The 22,736-nt window shown below is 45.4% G+C and overlaps 1 protein-coding gene across 2 annotated transcripts in view; it reads right to left on the reverse strand.

The window, feature by feature from the left end:
• SETD5 (SET domain containing 5) overlaps positions 1–22,681 on the reverse strand; it is a 66,090-nt gene extending 43,409 nt beyond the window's left edge. The window contains exon 1 of one of the 2 annotated variants that reach the window (XR_011338208.1): positions 22,505–22,681. The gene's annotated coding sequence lies outside the window, so the exon portion shown is untranslated. The remainder of the gene's footprint in view (positions 1–22,504) is intronic. The other variant, XM_069865960.1, reaches the window with a different exon arrangement.
• Between the last annotated feature and the right edge of the window lie 55 nt (positions 22,682–22,736).

The raw sequence follows: 22,736 nt of genomic DNA on the forward strand, positions 1-22,736 counted from the left end.
TTTTCATTACTCGTGGTGTGAGAAGTCACTATTAACAGGCACATCGTCAGTCAAACAGCTCGGTACAGCTTCTTCCCTCAAGACAAGGTTGATGCCTTTTTCACTAGTGTCCTGTCTCAGAGACCTCAGGCACCTGGTGCTGCACAACACCTGGTGACAGACCCTGCAAAATATGAGAGCTATGAAAAATACAACCCTGGACAAAAACCATGGCCTCAGCCTCACAGACTGCATGTGTTACCTAAATGCAGATGCCCAGACTCCATCACCAGTTGGTGCTGCTCAGGTGATGCTACACAATCTCGGGAGACAGAAAGAGAGAGCACTCTCCTTGCATCCTCCCACGGTCACAGGCTCAAGAGGAAAGCAGTTACCCAGCAGGGGGATGACAGATAAATCCAGCCCATTTCTCTGCAGTGTCAGTGCAGGTCTGCAAGTCTGTCTCTACAGACAACGTGAAATATTTTAGCATTGTGCATCCATCATCTCACATATTACTGAGAATGGTAAGAAGGTAACACTGGTACAAAACATATCATGGACAAACCTGGAAAAGCCTTTTCTGATTATACACAACTTCAACATGTGTGCCAGGGCAGGGAGGATGGGGAACCCTCCCTCTGCCAGCACCGATGATGGCCACTTCTCACACATCTCTCATTTGCAGATAGCAAAGGACAAACAAGCGCTTCCTGTGCCACTCCCCACACCTCCGAACAACTCTAGTTATTGAATTCCCAAAACTGAGTGCAGCCCCAAGATTTTCAACAGCCCAGGATTGCTAGCATCCAAATGATAACCACTACCCTCCTCTTTGTGCTCAGCAACAGACCTGCAGGTCACCTGTATGGGATGAGCTCCATATATCATGAGCCGCACATCTTTACCCTCCCAAGCCATTACCAGTCACAAAAATCAAAACACATTTTTCTCCTGCATCTCATGCTGCCATAGGCCAGAGCTGGTGGCAAAATGGAAATAGCAACTCCGCTCTGCAGCCTTGCTTGGCATCCTCTCCATCAACCTCATCTGGGACACAGACAGCAAATTCTGATCAGTTCATACTCACTGTCATCCCCACAAGTAGCAAACCTCTCTGTGAGTGGAGCCGTACAACATTCATTAGCAGGCTTACGGATCCTATTTTTTCCCCTGAAAAGTTCAGAGTAGCCCAAATTTATGGGGCATCTAATGTAAACACAAACTCCTTCAGTTACTGAATATGTCCTCTCTCATCAGCTGATGCCACCCAAATACAAGCACAGTCCACTTGAGTGCCATCAAGCAGTGCTCATTCTTTCCAGCACACCCATAAACCTCATGTTGAGGGCAGATCCTCACAGAAGGGCAAGCACCTTTAGTGCAAACAGAATCACATCAAGGGGTTTTGCAGTTAAAAAGGCCAGCTCAAAACTGCATCAAATTAGCAGAATTTCAGACATACTATTCCTTTAGGACACCTAGACAGAGGCAGGGACAAAGCAGACAAATCCTTAAGTCATTCAGCTCTGACTTATTCTGAAACATACAGATTCCTAGAAGTCCATGGACTGTGCCTCAATTCATAGAATCATAGAATCACCAGGTTGGAAGAGACCCACCGGATCATCAAGTCCAACCATTCCCACCAGTCTCTAAACCATGCCCCTCAGTACCTCATCCACCCGCACCTTAAACACCTCCAGGGAAGGCGAGTCAACCACCTCCCTGGGCAGACCGTTCCATTGCCTAATGACCCTTTTGGTGAAGAATTTTTTCATTCATCGATACAAATTCATCGGTACAAATGCTTAGCTCTGCTCTGAAAACAAGCTGGGCTCACCAAGCAGCAAGGAAACAGCTGTGTCAGTTATAAAAAATGAAATATTGACACGAGTCTTTACTGTTATCATTAGTGCCATAGATCAACTGCCAGCTGACTGACAGCAATCCATCCACCCATCCATCCTACAGGGCCTGGGAGAACTCTGTCCTAATCTACAACAGAAAGGAACAAAAAAGCAACAGAAGCATTCATTAGCAGCTACGTACACAAAATGTGATAACCAAATTATTGACAAATATAGCGCAATGGTTAAAGATTCATCCAGTTCAAAACTTCAAGGCACTCTCCTATTTTATACATATGACTATATGAAAAAAGAAATGCTTCTATGTCGACATTTGGTTCAGAGTTCATCTTGCTCTCTGGGATCTGGAGAACCATGATAAAGCACCAACAAGCTCTCAGAACAAGAACAACAACATTAAAAACTTGTTAAGCGTGTAAAAAAGCAACAACCTAGCAAGACGAGATCCTGCTCACCACACTGCAAAAGACCCGGAGTCAAGGAGCAGGGAAAGGTGAGATGGCTGCTTCTAGGCCGAGGTGATTTCAAAAAGCTTTTGGTATCCACAGGCCTATGCACCAGCCAAGTTGTCCCACACAAGACAAGAAATCATATAATGATTCCCATCATTCTTAAAGTACTTCAGGTACCTCAACACATGCCTACAAATACACCTATTTAGCTAAAGTCAGAGTGATAAAGCCATTAAGCCATGTTTAAAACTCAGATACAAGGAAGTTAAAATGATTTTGACAAAATTTGGTAAACAGCTGGGAACTAAAAAGATTTGATTACATTTACTTAAACTAGGTTTAAGCTATTTTAAGGCAAATTTCATCATGTCCATCCATGGGATTCCATAATTTTACCTCGTGAAGAAAACATTAATTTTAGTTAAACTCCTCTCCAAACTACACCCTAAGAGACTACAAACGATGACAGTGAAAAAAATTAAACCATCAGGCAGAGAACTTATGAAACGTATAGCCAAGTATTCTCAGCAACTGACCCACGACTGCAGAGAACATTCGGGAAGGCAAAAATAACAACCTCAAAATTTTGCTGCTGCTTTATTGGTCAAGAAGTTATGCAAAACCTCCTCATTTTGCAGACAGAAAAGAAAAAATCCTGTGTTTTTCTCTTGGAATCACTAAGGATTTCAGTTATTATGAAAGAAATAGAAGAAAAGATGAATAAGAGATAAAGAAAGGGTAGATAAGACTTTGCTTCCAGAAATACCTTCTACGGGACAATTCAACCACATTCTTTACACTCTGGATGTGGAAACGTCAGACCAGGGCTTGTTTGGACTTTCTTAAAACATCTGATTCACATCATGGAACCTTACTGGAAATTTTATTTTATATTGATTTGAAATTGGTTAAAGAGTCATACATACGGATAATTCCATAAACAAATATATGCCAAATTAGAAAGGGGAAGCAAATTACAGAGTAGCAGTGATCCGCAGCAGACCAGATTATTCTGAGGTATGTTTATGGAGAGGTGGCAGGAAGACAGCAGGAAACTGCCTGCACCCCACGCTAACGACGAGCGATGTAGCTGTGTTTGCATGGCCTGTACACACAGTCTGCTGGGCAGGATGGTGGTAGAGAAGACATTTTAAGGAGTAACAACCTCAACATAAAGCAAAAAGGACTATCCCAAAACAGAACTTCATGTGAAGTCCTTAGAACCTTAAGGGCCACATACAGAGGAAATCAGCAAGAAAACTTCACAAGACTCTACTGTGAAAATCCAGCAACCTGTATGAAATGGCTAGCACCTTAAAAAATGTTAATCATCAAAATAAAACTTAAAAAATAACGGTAATAGTGGATAAATTAAGAAACATCTCATAGACTCAGAATAATAATTCTTGGCCTGTTTCTATTCTATCAATGTTGTTTTACATTGTCTCTATCTCACAGCATAACAAGTTGTTGGTGAAAACGACAAATTCTTCTGATACAGAGGCATTTAGAATTCTATTTCAAAACCAGAAGGAAGGTGAGCCCCTGAAAATACTTATTGTTTGGTAGCACTGTTTCCTATTCCTTCCTGAAAGATATACAGCAATACAAGAGAAAAAAAGTATAACACGCAAGACCCCACAGATTTGGTGACAGAAAATCACTGAAGTAAATGCAACAGTAAAGAGAAAACCCGGCCTCCTCTTCTCTCCGTTCTACAAACTTTTGATTTCGGATAGTCATAAGGGTAAACTACTCTGCAGTGAAGGGAACACATCCTGATTGCTGTGCTGCTTCTGTACTCTGAGATAGTTATTCTCTTTTCCCATGGGGCAAAGGAGAACAGTCAAATGTTTGTACATCACAAAAATGAGAAATTGCAGACAAAAAATGGTTCAGAACCGGTATTTTGAGATGAAGGGCTTGACAACCAACCCCCAGTGAATCCAGCTGTGGCAGCTGATGGCACTGCTGTGACTGTCCCCTCTAAGTCTTTGCCAAAACAGCTGGCAGGAAGGAAACGCTGCCATGTCTCACGTGCAGCTGATGCCAAGACGACTGGACTGAAAGGAGAAGCAGGTAAAACACATACTCCCTTTTAGATACTGCTACAGGGGCAATAAATCTCTGCAACTAGGAACAGCAATGCCGGAGAGCGCCGCTGCGCAGTCTGCCACACCTTGTCCATATAAATCCCACATGTACAGATTCAACTTAAGAGGCTTCTCGACACCAGAAAATGGCTACGGTTAAAAGAAGATTCAAGATTAATTTAAATAATGCAAATTACACTGGCTTAATCCTAGCAGCTAGGAGTGTTTCTTTGTTCCAGATTTTGTTGCATGTAACAGTATTCACGTGAATGGTTGTACCTGTGTAACTATTAAACTTTCCTAAGTAGACGAACTCTAAATTAAAAAGGCTCCCCCAGCCTTCAAATTGTGTTTTGAAGGGATTTCAGAGAAAAGCCTATACCACATGCAAGGTCAGAGGGAAACAGAGCAATAAAGGGCAATAACCAGGATCAAATCCAAACCCAGAGAATTACAGTTCCCATGAGAATCCAGACAGTCCAGAGTCACAGGAAGTCACTGAATATAGAAGGGGAATCGGCAGAATTTACTGGCATGGAGTAACGTCCTGAAGTTGCAACCAGTGGAAGGCTAACCGCAAGCAAGTTGCCAGGAGCAGGATTGCAACCTCCAGTCCTAGAATTGGAAAAAAGATTTCTCCATAATCCCACTAAATACTCTCTGCCTCACAGGTCTGACTGTACGTCCTTTATACATCTATTTAAGGGCCCCACGTGATAGAGGCAGCCTGCCTGGCCACTCCCAGCCAGGGCAAACTCAGCTCCAGAGGAGACTCCAGCAGCAGCTTCCACGGCAGACGTTGCATCAGCCAGGTGTGCAGGAAGTGGCAGAGATAAAGCAGCTGTTGACTACAGGGCTCTCGGATGGAGGCCGCTTCAGGAATTCCGTGGAAAGGACGACAGGAAGGAGAGAGACGCTCCGCACACAGAACACGCTTCATCGGCTTCAGAAAGCCTTTGTGCTGGGGCTCCGGACCTGGCCTTTCTCCCAGAGATGATGCAACACTGAGGAACAAGGTCTGTGCCAGAGAAAACTATTCACAGGCTATGCAGATGGCAACGCAGCCAAATGATCTCGGATCAAAACATGCCAGAGCCTATCCAAGCCCGTCGAGCAACCCCCGGCCTCTCTCCATGCCCCCCTGGGATCCTCCACTTCACACTGCCACCCCACTCCTCGGGCAACCACGGCTTTAGGCAGAATGAAGGCCCTAATAATAGCAAGAAGGTTTTAAAGGTCAGCAAAGATCACAGCTCCTCCTCTGATCTGGTGGAGGGAAGAGATGGGGAGAGACTGAGCTCAAAGCCTCAAATCTCCCATCAGTGCGGCTTGCCAGCACACGCCTGAGCTCCCCAAACACGTACAGCAGCTCTCCGTTTGCCGGCAGCCTCAGCCCTGCCCTCACACACCAGGAAACCACGCAGGGACAGACCAGGCAGCCATGGCAACATCACACAGTGTGGCAATTATGGCGCTGCAGCTCCCAGGCAAAGGTTCAGCCTTGCTTTCCATTACAGGACTCGTTTTGACCCTTCCCTCCCCTTGCCCAAACCATCACCGAGTGCCCTCCCAGCTCCAGCCTGGCCTTCATGGTTTGTGATCAGCGAGTTTTTCAGCCTCATATCTGGGCTTGAAACCATGCAAATGCATTTTTTTCCACACTGTGAGGAAGTTATTCCAGGCTCATGTAATGCTCATGTGCTGCGTCCCAGCAAACACTGGTTTGTCCAACCCACCTCGAGTGGAAAACCAGGCTACGAAAACACCTGCAACCTGTGCTGCACACAGCGAGACAGTTGGATCCACTTACTAATTACGTGAATTCTGCACTTAATAAGGATTTCAGTAATCTCCCAGGGTTACGACAGGTTTCGAAGCTCAGCCCAATGCACTGTCCCGCAACATCTCCTTCTCAGGGACATCTTTGTAGGAAATGCCACAGACTACAGCACTTGCCCGGGCACCTGTGCCCAGTGGCACTGTTGGTCAATTTAGGTTGCTCTGGAACTCCTAGGAAAATAGACACATTTCCTGCAGATCTACCTTTCCCAGCACAAAACCTGTCAGCGAGCAGACAAGAGTCAGTAGGACAGTGGTGGAGAGCAATCATGAAGGCCTGAAGCCAGCATATCAACCAAAAAGCCTTATTTCCCCATCTGGGGCTTCTACCCACTTGTTGATGCTGAATTATGGCCAAGAGATGTTCTTTATTGCAATTCCCTTTTCTGAGTCACTTGCATCTCATGTTATACTGTATTTTAGTACCGGCAAGTTGTGCATTGATCCCAAAATAGAGGTACTGCCGACATGGGAGCATGGCATGACCAGGCTCTGCCTGCTGGATCCTCTGCGCCCAGCGGATGTTCACCCAAAGGCAATGTCACAGTAGTCAGATTTACAGAATAAGTCATCAGGCAACAACATACTGAACCACCAAGCATCAAGAAATATAAATTTCAGTAAGCTATTTTGTTTTACAAAAATTTATCAAAGTAATCAAAGACTTGCTCTTACAGCCACAGAGATGATGGTGTAATACTTGTTTGGAAAGCTCCCAATAACTGCTTCCTAACCGCTGACAAGAAATGCAAAGCTCCGTGGTACAGACAGCGATGAGAGCCACAGTCGCTTTTTTGACTAGCTGATTTTATGTTAACAAGACAAAACACACATCATCCTGTTGAATACATTTTCAAAGTAAATACAGATGACCAGAAATCAACAGTCAAAAACGTGCAACCAATGACTGAATACAGACAAAAGTCACTTAAACCAGACTTATTTCTGGTGACTTGCAGATAAATTAGTAATTTCTTCCTCTGAGAGAAGCTTCCCTGTGCAAGCACAACACTAACTAACCACCTTAACTGCATGTGGGTGGTAGTGCAAGAGCACTGACATCAAGCAGTTGGCCAAGAGAGCTCGTGAAGCTCAAATGAAAGCAATGCTGAGCAAGTGGTTCTGTCATACATCAATAAAAAAATGCAATCCGCTACCACAACCACTGGGGGTTTTGTATGTTGAACGATGAGCAAAGTAGTATGTTGACAACATTTTCATGATAATCGTGAATGCAACTAAAGTGCAGATATACAACCACATGCTGAAACTAAGAGGTTGGGATGCTTATGCTGACAAAGCCAACCTCCTCCAGCAGGTCGTCTCCATCAGCCTCTCGATGCTGGGGAGAGGGGAGTGATGACAGAGCAGAGAGGGAAAGCAAGGAAGAAGGGAGAGGTCTTTACTGATGTCTTTACAACCTCTTTTGCACACAGCACTTCCTGTGAGTCGCTTCTGCAGGCTAAGACAGACAGGACTGTCTGGACAAGGTAAGCAGCAGGGACTGCTGCACTGGATCTCCAAGCTGGAGGCCTTTGCTTTACAGTGTGTAGTGGCCCAACACGTTTCTGCAGTTCGCTATCCCTTTAGCCCTAAGCAAGGGAACTTGCAGTTGCCAGACAACTTCTTTCCCACATCAGAAACAGCTCTGTTTGTGTGACAATTCAATAGGCTCAACATTAAAAAAGCTATAGAGTTTTGAGCTGCCTCTTCTTCCTTAGGAAATAGATGCGTTTCCTTACTGCACCGCTGCAGCCATGGGAGCACCGAGGCTCCTCCCTGGCTGGGCCTGGAGGAGGAGAGGAGAGGCAGGAATGCAGCCGTGCAGGAGAGCAGCCCAGGTAGCTCCACGTCCTCCTCTGCCCAGACAAGGATGAGCGTGCATGCTGACAGGACTGACCAGGAGGTTTTACCTGCACAACAGAGCCAATTTTGAGAAACACCAGAAGGAAATTTAAGAGCTCTGCACGTCTGCAAAGGCATCTGGAACAAGATAATCCAGGGAAATAAAGAAACTCAGCAGCCATCACAAGAGCAGCAGAACGGACAAATGCAAATAAAAAGTAGAAGCACAATCTGAAGCCATGACCAAAATGAGTCACCCAGTTCCCCAGGTGAATTTACAAAGGGAGGGAGGAGCAGAATTACTGAAGTACTCCCATTTGGATGGCATGAAAACCAGCAAACATCTGCCATTAGAATACTGCTTCTGACAATTATTTAATATTGTCACACAAACTAACTTTCTGACAGTCCAGTTAACTTGCGAGACAGAGAATATCGTAGGTTAATTTAAGAATGAAACCTACCAGGAGAGCTTGTGCTTACTTTGCCTCGCACAGGAATTGTAATCGCTCTGCCATTGTGCAATTTTTTTAAAACTGTTTCTAAAAAAGGATGAAAAAGATTTACAGACTTCTGCTGCGGTCACATGGAATTCAGAAATACTCATCTGAATACAGTGAGTGTACACAGTTACATCAACACTCCTCTGTAGAGGCTTTCAGAAAGCCTTAACCATATCTTAAACATCTGAAGCCATGCAGTATGGGAAAGACCCAAGTTCCAATTATGGAAGCCACAGAGCATTACATTTCAGAGTTCCCTTCACGTATTCTGTATCTTATGCAAGGTATAATCTAGCACCAGGTTAACTATTTCTCCTCTAAACTCATCTTAATTTCATGATTGTGGCTTCGAATGCAAGTGCGTGTACCTGAAGTTGTGCCAACTGATCACGATAAGAAACCTTTAAAGATTCTTGAACGCCAGGAGCATTATCATCACTTTAAAAAAAAATGTCCCAACATATTTTCTCTGGTAAGAAATTAGTTTGGCCTATTTTAAAAGACTAAGATGAATGTTTGCTCCTTTCTCCTCCCTTGTAAACCATCCTAGTGTTTAATTATCATGATTGCTAAGAAATTGTACTTCAAGATTGAATCTGTCTAGCCTCAGTTGATATTGCCATGTCTTTGTCAGCAAATCTCACAAGTCCTTCTAGAGAAAGATCAAGTCCTCTCTCAATTGTCTTTTCAATAAGCCGAGTAAAGTTGAGCCCCTTTAAGCCTCACATCATGAGGCTTATTTTCCAGTCCCTGGATCATTTCTGCAGCTGTCCTTTGAATTCTCTCCAAATACACTGGCATTCTTCTTGAAGCATGGAAACCAAAATTCAATTCCAGTATCAGTCTCAATGTTGCTGTGTTTGTAAGATTACTTACTTTTGCTTCACATTCTTTTCCCCCACATTATTTTCTCCTCAATATGCCCAAGAATCACATTAATCCCTTTAAATAAAATACTGGCCCAAGTACCACATGGAGGAAATCACCTATAAGACCTTAAAGCTACTGCTTTACAAAATGTTGTTTCGCAATGTTTGCAGTTTTGCTAATAAATGCATCACCCTGCAACTGGATGGATTCATATCTTTCGTTGAAATGTGGCAAAACAATTCAGAGCTTCCTAAACATACTCTATTATTCCACTAGTGTCCTCTGACAGAAGCTTAATCAAATATTTTATGGTATCCAGACAAAAGGCCCTAAAGAGCAGTAAAGTAAAAGATAATTTCACCTCACAACCTTCTATAAAGCTAGGTGTGTCCTTTCCAAGTTACAATCCCAGATACTTTAGATCTCCACTTTTAATGCAATTTCTCCAGCACAACTGTTTATAGTCAGGGTATCGTGCTGTCTTCCCCCCAACTCCTGCCATTTCCACTCAGAACAGACATGTCTCCCACACCTCCTACCATCCAGTCCAGCTTCCACAGAACCAGAATAATCCAGGTTGGAAAGGACTGCTGGAGGTTAACTGACTGAAACCCCTTCCTCTCCTCAAAGCAGGGCCAACTTGGATGAGGTTGCTCAGGGCTTTGCTCATTTCTTCTCCACTAAGAGTTTGCGTAACTATGCATTCTAAGGCCAAAAATAACCTTCTGATGATCTGACTTTCCACCTAACAAAGACTGGAAACTCTCATCTAGTCATTTATACGTTTGGCATCGCAGCTTACAAACGAGCAACACCATGTTTGTCAAGCACGGCCTAAAAAACAGCATATGGGTCTACCACAATTCTTTGGGGGGAACTGAAAATGATGCAACAGACTGCAGCCTCGAGGTCCCCAGGCAGCAGCAACCCAAGGCCCTACGTCTTCACAGTGAGCACAGTACATCTGCAGTTCTTACGAAGAAAGTGTAAAACTTTTTAAAAACTAAAACTACATCAAACACTTTATCTGCAGCCTTTGAAGAATGCTTCAAACTGCCCAAGTGAAGCTACAGCTCTAACTATCCCTCCAAAGGAGACTCTTCCACCGCATACTTGAGTTACTTGAGATGTTAACTTGCCCACAGTTTTATGAAATACATATGAGTGGCAAATGTACTGATACAATTCTAAATGTTATCTTCCACATCCACAGTGGTAAGATTTATCTTGCACTTTTCTTTACCAATACATTTATTTAACAACCTAAGTAAGGATGGACATCATCCCTTAACCTTCAACTCACACAGGCCAGTTCCTACAAAGCTTGCCAGATCTTGAGTCAATCACTAAAAAAGAATTCCTCCCACCTCTCCAAGAAACCCCCATAATTATATAAACAAAGGATTAATACAGACATATATCTATGCATACAAAAGCAAGACTGATAGTCAAGCTATCTCCTTTTCCTGAAAGAACAGCTATGTGAAATCAAAGCAACTGGGAGCAGGGCTGTATTTAATGTAACAGCATGAACTACTACATGAAATCAGAGGTGTAAGCCAAGCCCCTGTGATCCACTCACCTAAGCATTCTTCCCTAAGCATAAATTTTTGGCCCCATCAGAGATGGATAAAACCTTAAGCCTGACTCAGGAGTCACTCTTGTTCTCACATTACATTTTCTGCTCTCCTGTCTGGGATTATCCATGCTGTATTCCCTGCCAATAGCAAGGAACCTCTTTATACCTGGAAAAACTGTGGAACAGAACAGAAAAAAAAAAAAAAAATTCACATCACATGAGTAAATGAGGCTTGACAGCATGATGGATGCTGCAGGTTCGTAAGTATGAAGGCACTCCTAAGAAGATGGCTTGTGCCTGTTACAGCTTCACGTAAGCATAAAAGATGCTGGTTTGCCGCATTCAGGAGGGAGATGCTCAGCTATTTAGATTGGACGCATTTTATGTAAGACTGGAGATGACTAAGTCACAGCTGGACTGATTATGTTCTAGAAGAAAGCTACGTGCTCCTCCCTCCACCTTAAACACCAGCATTTCCTAATTTGCACCTTTTTTCCTTTCCCTTTCAAACACAAGACACTGAATTCTCCCCCAGAGAAAACCAGCCAGAGGACATTCAGGGAAACGTGCTTTAACAGAGAGGAATTTCACATGCATCAGTCATCATAGGGCTAATTTGATTTTGTTATGGAAAAACTGAGAACTATTAAGACCTCAGCTGGGTAACTGTTGGATAGGAGAATGATCTCAATGCAGGAGGAAAGCAGCATAGACAGGAATTATGTTCCTGAATAATGCAGATAGGCTTGGTGTGCACTAAGCACCGAAACACAGATTGCCAAGATACTCTGAAGGCCCCTTCGGGTAGTTCACCACTCTTGATGGCTACAAATCAGTAGCAACATTGCTTTTAAGCCGAACTGTCTTGAAGCATTACAACAGTAGTGAAAACAAGCAGAGAAAATAACCTGGATCATGCTACCAGGTTTCTCCATCAACAGCTCATATAGGAGATATTTTCACTATATCCACTACACAAGGTACTGCCCACCACACTGATTAGCATCACTATTAAAATCACTGATTGCTTTACTAGGACAAACCAAAGGTACATGGAGATGCAACAGAGCACTACAGATAGAGACCTGTGGGCAGAAGTGAGAATTGGCATGGATTTTCTTAGGTAGCTGTCTCACCCATGCCAGACCAGGAGTCAAAAATCCATGTTTTATCTCCACGCTACCTGTACAATGTTCTATGCAAGTTAATGCCTTTTTTCTGCCTTAATTTTCCAATCAGCAAAACTAGAATACTACTTCTGAGATGTCACACGGTGTTTCAAGCCACATACACGGAAGCTACCAGCAAACCAATAGATTTAACTTGCACAGGACTGGGGACAAAACCCACCGGCAAGAATTGTGTCTTAAGCTTTTGGGTGGAAAAAAACTCCCGAAGAAAATTTAAATCACTGTGGCCATTTCACTTTTTTCATTCACAGGCAGTACAAGCTTGGGACCCACACATGCAACCCAGGTGAGAAACGACAGCCACCCAGAAAGCAGGGATGATCAGTTTAACTGCAGAGATTTTAACCTAAGCTAAATTACACCTTCGCAATAGTAACAGAACAGAACTCCACAGCAAGTCCCATTGTTCAAGATGAATTTTTACATCTTAAACCCACATACCATTTTAGTAACAACCACCTTTCTTAACAACTCAGGTAATTTTGTTTTACAAAATGCTGAAAAGTTTCCATCATTTTTTCAAATGTGTCAAGGCTGTTTCTTTCCTCCCTCACAAACTTCTCTCCATACAAAAGTGCAAATATAAGAACTCCTTGCAAATGTTGCCCCAACACAGCGACTCTCACGGGAACAGCCTACTTCACTATCGCTTGGAAAAAGGAGTGATGCCTTAAACTCTTGACACTGGAAGAGCAACAGAATACTATGAACTTTAATCACAAGAACAGACCCAACCTGTGCTCGAGAAAGGCCTGAGAAACGTCATTTCAATGTACAGACACGTCTTTAGAATACGCTAGTGCTTTATTCTTTATTAATTTATTACTTCTATCGGGGTATGTAAGACTTAGAAACACAGGAGCAGGAAACAGGAACTGTGACACATTGATTTCACTCATGCATTTTCTGGCAGCTTATGGGGAAAAGTCTTTTCCAAGTTAATGAATTTCTGACCTTCTTACAAATTCTACACCTGAACTTCTAAAGCATACTCTGAACCCCCAGCAGCCAAAGAGAATCCACCAAACAGTGGATTTGTGCCACTGAATGCAAGTACTTCTGCGCATGGCTTCTTGAATTTCTGACTGAACCACACCATGTGTTTCAGGAGCTAAGCTGGAAATGTAACAAGTAGCACTGTTCTAACATCTCTAAGTGCGATTCCCATAGGTGCATAAAGGACACTATCAGCTTGAGACTTCAGCTTCCAAGTGCCTCCCACATCAGACAGAGCACTCAAAAACAGCTTCTCCAAACAGGACCATCACCAGGCAGCTTTAAGGCATTTCCTTTGCAGATCTCACAAGACATAGTTTTAACGTCAGCAGAGGCCCTCCTACTGACAAGCCACTTCTCTACATTAGAGGCAGGTTTGGGATGGCATACCCCAAAATACAACGTCTATTACTTAGAAAAACCTTCTGCCTGGCCACCATCAGATGAAGGATGTGTCGCAGCCCTGTGTTCTTATCTGAGTGAGGAGCTGATACATCCGTTCAGATGGAGCACACAAAAACTCTACCCATGTATATCACCCTGCTGCTCACCTCGGTATTCAGCTACCACACTGCAGAACAACTGCTATCGGCTGTGAAGCATAAGACAGCAAATATTTAGTTCCTTTATTGCAAAGTGATTGATTTGGGGCCATTCGCAAAGGCTTTCATTAAATAAAATACTACCCTCACAACAGATGAGGTTTCTTGCTTATGAGACATACTGCTCACACCCAACGTGAATTTTGTGCACAGCAATATGCATTTGGAGATGTCATGACATGCTAACATTTAAATAACTTTAATCAAACACAAACAGCCAAAATGCTGCCTCAAGTTCTACCAGACCAAGTAGTTCCCTAGGTACAAAACTAAAAGCCTCAGCTCGCAGTGAGCAGCACACATACAATAGCTTTATTTCAAACGCATAATGCTATAACCAAGTTTTCCATATTAAAGAAATCTGATTCAAATTTCTTCCGTAATGGGCCTTGTGTTGTTCCAGTTGCATTCTTGTCTATGTATTTTCAACCAAGTTATATGGACTTCAAGCCATGATTTTTTCAGTAATTCATAATTTTCTGCATGCCTCGATATCTCCCAAGTCATAACGACAGGCATGTAATTGTAAAATAAAGACTTTCTAATTGTTAGATAAAAAAAAAGTATATGGAATATTGTATGGTGTGTTTACTTACACAGATTTGTAATACTTGTATCCCAATAAACAGCTTGCTATCTTCTAAATATCATTCCAGATCTCTGCTGTATTTACTTTCCCAAAAGTGTACCTACGATATGAGACTGGCTGTTTTGAAACAGTTGAGCACCATGCTTAGGTTGAAACACTATTCCACCATCACAGATCAAACTTACATTAAAACTTGCATCCAAGCAGCTTCCCGAGCAGATGAAGGAAAGGCTACACCACCAGTTTTCAAGCAGGGAACCAAGGACTGTCTAAAGAACACACTCCCTGTACAGTGACCAAGGGCATGAACTCAGTGTTTCACAGATTGCTCACCACGCCGTGGATGGCAGTTCACTCTCCTCTAAAAAGAGTGCAAAGTTCCAGGGCACAGCCCGTGCAGGCACACTGTGTGCTGCTGCCAAAAGGCCGAGACCCTGTTCCCCTTCTCCGGTCCCCACCACCACATCCTCTGCACTTCCACCCATATGCTCTCCTCTATTTATTTTGTGAGGGCTCTGGATGCTTGTCAAATCTCTTGGTGAGCCAATTCAGTTCGCTCTCCTGGCAAAAAAATAATCCAGCAAAACCCAAAACATAAAATAACCCTAACATAGCTTTCTGCTGGGTTAGCAAGCTGAAGGAGCTTAGAAAAGGGATCCAGCAAGAACCCAAGCTGGCAAACAGAAAAGGCAGAACTCCTCGCTGGGCAAGAGAGGGAGGGGGAGCAAACTTCCCCCATTCAGCAGCAGAGCTGTTGGATGCACTCAGCTGTCTCGTGTAACTTCACCCGGAGTAACCTCGCTCGCAGGGTGCAGTTCTGCAATAGTTTCAAGCTGACTTCAGCTGGCAGAGCTTCAGTGCAGCCTCCCCATCCCCTTCTGCACTGGTGCTAACCTGACCCCTCAGTCGCACAGTTCAGGCAGAAGCCAGCAGAAAACTCTTACGTCCAAAAACGATCTGCACTTGCGTTTGCCACGGTACCCTCCTGTGTAGCTGACTACTGGCATGGGATAGAACAGAGGCAAGAGCAATGGCGGGAGGGAGAGCAGGGCTGTGGCAGCAGCACATCAGGCCAGTCTGAATTGCCTTGGAACCGTATCACTAGCGTGCACCAAAAACCTGCACAAAGTTGTGCAAAGAATATACAGTGCGTCACAAACACCCATTCCAGCTTAACACTCAGATTTCCATATAGGAGCAAACCCTGAGGTGGATATTAGAAGAAATGCACAACAAAGCGAGTTTGCGGCAGGCTTAGAACCTGACTTTCACCCTACAAGTACTCTTGTTCCCTATTAACCTCCAGGCCATCTTGAACCCCCACAGCCTTGAAATTCATCAAACTGCAAGAGAACTTTGAATCGGAAAGCCAGGCTCCTCTACAGTCAAGCAGAGCTGACTTAACTTGATCAAGCAGGCGCCGTTTCTTCAAAGGTTCACTTTGGCTCTATTTATACAGGAAGCTTCCAGATCTTTGCTGTGGCAAAAGTTAATCTACAGCCACATTACTGAAAGCATTCTTGCAGCATGATTATAAGTTATTCCAACGTAATGCCACCAGAACACAGGAAATAAATTGTTTTAGTGTCTTTGGTTAAAGGCCACATGAATGCAAAAGGCTCCCACATACTTCCAGGTATCTATAAACTGATACTGTAACTCAGGTTGAGACATGGTAACTATTTTAAGGGCTCCACGCTGAACCCTAAGGGCACTTCAGTTTCCTAAATCACTGGTTCTCAAATTTTTCCCAGTGTATTCCTTCCTGCCTACAAGCAAGGACACATTTTCACCTCCTCGCTTTCTCCCATAAAAAACATTTGAGAATTGCTTGTCGAGAGCAGCTTCCATACCAGCATCCTGAAGGGGCACCAGAACTAGAGCACAACCAAGAACATTGCCAGGAAGATGTAATTTGCGCAGTGGCACAGCTAAGAAATAGGGCTACACTGAAAAACACTCCTGTGTTCCCATTCTCTGTACTACCTGGAGCTGTGACGAGAAGTCTCAGCCTTCCCAGTCCCATCCCCCTACTAGCTATCACCTCTCTGCTCCCAGAAGCAAGCTGGGTCTTTCCCTCCTCCAGTACGAGCAACCGTCTTATGTGGGCTTCCTTATCCAAACATTTCCATGCCACACAACCCTCAAAAATCCTCCGGTCACTTATTTTCATGATTCAATGTCTATGCAAAGCCAAGAGACTGTATTATCTGACACTGACAAACGAAACCTCCAAGCTGCATCCGACTTGTTTTTTCCTTCACTGAATCACCATCAGCAGGCATGTTCTGTTAAAAACTGATGGCAGGGTCTCACATTCCTTCTCTATCAATGACTTCCATTTCAAACTGCTCATTCTGAAGTCAAGAAGATTCTTCTCAGTATCAGAACTTGAAACTTTTTTCTGGGCTCCTAGCACAGTCACTGAAAAAGTTTTGTTCTGTAAATCAACAAGGCTGCAGAAGCAAACCCTGGTATGAGCTCCGTAAGGACAACAGGAATAAGCCTGAGTCACTAAATGAGCAGCTACCAAATCCAGACAATGTCTTCTTGTCAATGTGCATGATTGCAATTGTAATCATGTTCTAAATACGAACACATCAAAAGCACCGTGACCTTTCTACTCTGAAATTACTGCGAAATATTTCAGGGCTTAAGCATTTTGGTTTTAAAACTAACTCACATTCAGTCTCAAAAGGCTGCTTGTAAGTGAAAAAAAAAAAAACAACCAACCAAAAAAACTAAGCTCCTTTAGAACAGGATGAATAAGCAAAAAAGTTTGCTGCCTTGAAAACCTGTGCAGATCTGGCTGCTTGGGATACCTCCACTCTGCTAAACTTAGCCCTTCCATGACCCTCGGGAAGGAATGCAAGACCTGTCTACGTTATCAAGTTTATAAGGATTAAAGTCTAGCATAAACAACAGATCACTTCTAAATTTCACTCTAAGAGCCAAATTCCTGACTATTTCTCAATGCCACTCATTTGTGTTCCTCTCTCTTCGTTCCTCTCTGAATGTGGGACTATTAGATTCCTGACCACAAAAGAAATTACTTCTCCTGCTCACTAAAAGCTTGCCACTCAAACTGCTGACAAGCCCTCCCACATTCTTCCACCTTGAAGTCTGAGCACATCAGTGCACTTTTCTGAATATTTCCCATATTGCTCATTAAAGTAATTGGGGTTTGTGTGTTTGGTAGGAGGAAAATAAAACTCACCAAGACAGCTTTTCTTTCCCAAATTTATTATTCAAAAATATAATTTGCTTGCTCTACTGTTTAAACATTTAAATTAGACTTAAGGATCAGAAAGTTGCAGATTTACAATTTAAACAGCATTGCTGACTCTCCTATAGGGCTTGTGGCAACAACAGCTAATGTTGGGGCTATTATTCTCTGCAGATTTCTTCTTTCTGGGCTACAGCTTTTCAAGTTCAGACTCATCAGTTGAAGTGAGGGAAAAATCCCTTTAGCTATTTTTGGTAGGGGAAAATAATACTTCACCACTAGCTCAGGCAGGGTGGAAAGGGGACGATGAACAAGAACCTCCTGATTTGTCGTGCAGATCATTCTCTGAGACAAAGAGCATCTTTACTAATTATAGAAGAAAAAAAAAATTTAAACTAGGAGCCGTTGGAAAACTGTTTCTCAGCATGCTCAGTGGGCATTAGCTGCGATTTCAGCAGCTTAGCAAGTCCCACCCCTGTGTGAGCGCAGCGGGGAGGCCAGGAGCCCTGCACATTCTCCCCACTCAGCAGGGCTGGGGGCCGCTGCTCGGCTGATTTGCTACAGGAATACTGGAAAATTGCCACCAAAATAGCAAACCCTGGGAGAAATAAAAAAAAAAAAAAAGAAACCCCCAACAACTTTAATATGGAATTAAGAAAAGAGGAAAAAGTGGGAAAAAATCTCAGCTCCCACAGCTTCAAGCTGTTGAACTGTTACTGCATTAGGGGTCTGGGGCTTTTTCCATGATCAAAATAAGCAAAAGGTTTAGGCTAAGCCAGATTTATACAAAACTGCCTGTAACAATAAGTGCAAACTTACTGTGTGCTAACTCCTGCCACAAGTCGATTCTGGAAGCCAAAGACCAGCTGTAGAATCTGTAACAGTTTTAACATCCATAGCTATTTTTACTTTAATTTGAAAGGAGAAAAAAATGAAACAGACAAGTAAAACATAACAAAGTTTTTATTTTAAAAATCAAAGAGCAGCTTAACTTTCATAGGGGCAATTGAAACTTAGTATCTCACATGCTATACACTTAAGCACACATTCAAGGCTTTCAGCTCAAGGACTGCAGCTACATCTTGTACACATAAAATCAAATTTGCCTATTGCAGCCTTTCTCACGTACAGCACACAACACAAGATTTCACTGGCAAGATTTCAGAGTTACATACACAGGCAGCACCAGAGTAAGAACACAAATGTGCATCTGTAATACAGTAACATTGCCATGAGAACAATGATTTTTAAATTTTCAAGCCTCTGAATACTCATTACATCTGTTTTACTATTGCCAGAATAGGCAGACACATTCTTATCTCATCACATCATTGAAAACAAGTTTGTAAAAGTCCAATCATCCAAAATGAGAGAAAGAATAGACCAGTCAGAATAATAAATTATATGGCTGGGACATCACACATGTAGTTTTCCCTTGCATGGTGCACACCTGGAAGTTTGAATTAAAAACCCTTGTGTTACTTCAGGGAACACACAGAATCCAGCAGTTGCTGGATTTTTTCAGCTCCCACCCCTGAAAACAAACACACGCTTTTGCACATTTCAAGATGCCAGTTCAATAGCACCTCTTTCCTATGGGTTTTTTTCAATTCTGGTCTATTACTTTTCAGAATAAGATCTGGCTGTAACTGAGCATTCTTCCAAAAAAGGGGATTTAAACGTATGTGGGATTTCACCGCCCCACCTTGGAGTGTGGAAATCTCAGACAGCATTAGCCAAGGAATATTACTTTCAGGTCACTTGGGATATGATTCTAAAATGAAAAGCCAGGGCCTTGCCAGAGCAGTGCCAGTTATCCAACAGGATGCGAGGAGGCAGCAGACTAATTCCCCATTATAACATCCAGAGAGACAGTAAACAACGTACAGAGAGACTGTAAACAAAGACTAAAGGGACATGAAGATCACTTGTCGTATTTTATTAAACTGAGGAGCTAGTTTTCATACTCACAAAACCCTAAGTTCACTATTGTTGCTGTGTCACTCTGTGCCAGGTAGCAGATACCATGTTCAGCCCCAGTGAGGGATGCATTTTAAGTGGGTTGGAAGTTCCTCATCCCACCTTCTGAAACAACTTGGGTGCTACAGATGCTCACATATAAAAGCCACTCAGAGTTTGGCATCCACTGCATGATTGCTGCCAGTCAAGTGGATTTAAGGGCATATTTTAATCTCTCTCACATTACTCTAGTTCTGGAATTCTTGCTTCAAGCTCACAGCATTCTGAGTTGGAAAACTCAGGCCAGAGCAAAGGGCTCTCTTAGTTTACAAAGATGGTAGTTGTTTTCTAATGCTGATAGATTCCCGTTTCCCAAACTGCATACCTCAACTAAGAGTTTCATCTTTAATAAATGCACTGGAATATGCTGATAGCTCCAACTGGAGAGCACAGTATCATACAGACAGCAGCCAGTGCCAAATGGTTAGTTAAGCAGATAAGAGAGGCACTCATTCTTCCTTCATAAAAAAGAAAAAAAAAAAAAGGAGCTATTGCAGTCAAGTAGACAGAGTGTGGATAGAAGCTGGCAGAATCTACAATACACAGTCACGTCAAAAATGGCCTCCTGCAAACTGTTCCTTCAGCACGCATTTGAGTCAACTGAAAGGGAGGAATCTTTCCCATTATTCACAGGAGGTTTCACCTCCCTGTTCCACAGCACAGCAGCATTTGCTATACATTTTGCCATACAGCCGCCTAAGAAGCAGCAGAGGATAAATTTTACTCTGCAGCAGAGGGCAACTCGTCTCCTCGCTTTCTGTTTCCAGTCCCAAAGTTGAGCCAGGCCTTTATTTTGACTGTTCCCTGGTCTGTGAATGGAAAATCCCTCCTCAGCACTAGCAGGCTGGTGTCTGCTGCACACACCCACTGCACACAGCAGAAATTCCAGTCAATAAGGCAAGTGGGGCCCAGGCGATGGAAGGGGAGGAAGGAGACATACAAACAATAAGAAAAGCATCTGGCTCTGTTACTGGCTGGAAAGGAGACTGGAGTTCAAAAGGGACTCGACTGCAGCCTTCACTGAACAGGAAGATCATATCAATTCTCACTGTCCTACTTTTCACACAGACCAAAATATCTGGAAAGGGTAACTCGGGGTTTCCAGCCCACGCTTCAGTGCAATTCCATTAGCTCAAAAACAGCGATGAAACCCACCTTCTAGGTTTTTGTCCCATGGGACCAAAACACACCCCTGCTTCTACTTTTCAGGCCCTTTCCACAGGTCGAAAGCAAAGGCCTTTGCTGAACGTGAGCCAGCCGTCTCTCCCCCACCACACTAATGGAGGCTGCTCTGCTGTCCTTCCCTGGAGATAGCAGCCAAGTCTACTGAAGCTTCTCTCATAGCAACCAGAGCTCCAGAGCCAACAGCAGCTGCTGTCACTGCCTTCAACGCTTACCCACAGGATCCAGAGGAAAGCAACACCCTCCTCCCTGCACCTTCAGAGCAAAGAAACCAGAAGGCTGGTGACAAAATGACTTCCTGGGTCAACCACAGGAAGAAAGGAAAAGAAAAAAAAAAGAATCCTAGTATTTCCTATATGAGTGAAAAGGGGAATCTCCTGTTTCTGCTGAAGAAATGGGAAATCCTTTTCTGGCTTCACCTTCTGGCAGTAACATCCCCGTCAAGGCGAGGGGCAACCGCCCCAACCCCACCACGCGCCCACACGCCAGGGGACACGCATGGCGAGTTCCTCGAAGCCCAGGTGCCCCCTTCACCCTGAGGGAGGCATGGGACCCCCACCCCTCGCCCCCCCCCCCCCGTTACAACCACGGCCAGAGCCCCCCACCCCCAAAATCCCACCGGGGATCTCGGTGTGGGGCAGGGGAGACGGCAGGGAAGGGGCTGTAACCCCCTTTCCTCGGCCCTTCTTCCCATTTCCCCGCTCCCCCAGCCTCGCACCTCGCCTCCCTCCCCGCCCCCGCCCGAGCAGGCGGTGAACTCCGGTCACCGGCACCCAAGGACGAGCCGCCGGTGACCTTGCCGGTGCCGGGATCCCACCCCGCGGCGGCCACGCGTGACGGGCGGGAGAAGCGGGGCTCGGGGGGAGGCGTCGTGCGGGCACCATGAGTGAGCAGAAAATGCAGGTCAAACACCGCCCCCCGAGCCCCGGCGGCTGCCCCGGCCCGGGCGGCGACCCCGGCCCCCCCGGGACAACGCGGAGAGAGGAGGAGGGACCCGGGCTGCAGCGGGGATGCCCCGGCGCTCGCCTCCACCGACAAAGCCCCGCGGCCCCGCACCGGCCCCGGGAGCGCCATGATGGCCCGGTCGGGTCCGGCCTCCCGGGCCGCTGCGAGCGCCTCGAGGGGACCCCGAGGAACGGCGAAACGGAGCCCGGGGCACCGGGGCTGGGCAGAACCCGGCCCCCCCCTGCCCCCCGGGGCAGCCTAGGACCCCGAGGAACGGCGGAACGGAGGTCCCCTCCTCGGGGAACCCGAGACCCCGGGGCTGGGTAGAAAGGAGCCCCCCCCCCCCCCCTTTCCCGGGAGCCTGGGACCCCCACGGAACGGCGGAACGGAGCCCCCAACGCAGAGTCCGGGATCCCGGGCCAGGCAGCACGGAGCCCCCCAGCGCGAAGCCCGAGACCCCAAGGAACGGCAGGACGGAGCCCTCCTCCCCAGGGGAGCTTAGAACCCCAAGGAACGGCGGAACGGAGCCCCGCAACGCGGAGCCCGGGACCCGGGAGGAACGGAGCCACCCCTGGGGGAGACGGGGACTCCAAGGAATGGCAGAACAGAGCTCCCAGCCCAGCGGAGCCCCCCAAAGCGGAGACCGGGCCCCCGATCCTGGGCAGAACGGAGCCCCCTCCAGCCTCCCCGGCATCCCCCTCCCACCACCTCTGCCGGCGCCTACCTGGCCGGCCCGTTCCCCGGGCCCCCGCGCGGCACTAGGCCCGGCTCAGCGCCACGGCGTCTCCTGGGCAGCCGGCGGGAGCGAGTCCTCGGCGGCGGCGGCTCCGGCCCCTCCCCCTGGCAGCGGCGGCGGCTTCTCCCCAGGCCGGGCGGAAGCGGCGCTGGGCGCACGGGGATCCCCGGCGCCGGCGCCAGGGGCGCCCCGGCCACGCCCCCGCCCCTCCGCGCGCGCC

This window comes from Phaenicophaeus curvirostris, chromosome 11 (genome assembly GCF_032191515.1).
Source record: "Phaenicophaeus curvirostris isolate KB17595 chromosome 11, BPBGC_Pcur_1.0, whole genome shotgun sequence".
Lineage (NCBI taxonomy): Eukaryota > Metazoa > Chordata > Aves > Cuculiformes > Cuculidae > Phaenicophaeus > Phaenicophaeus curvirostris.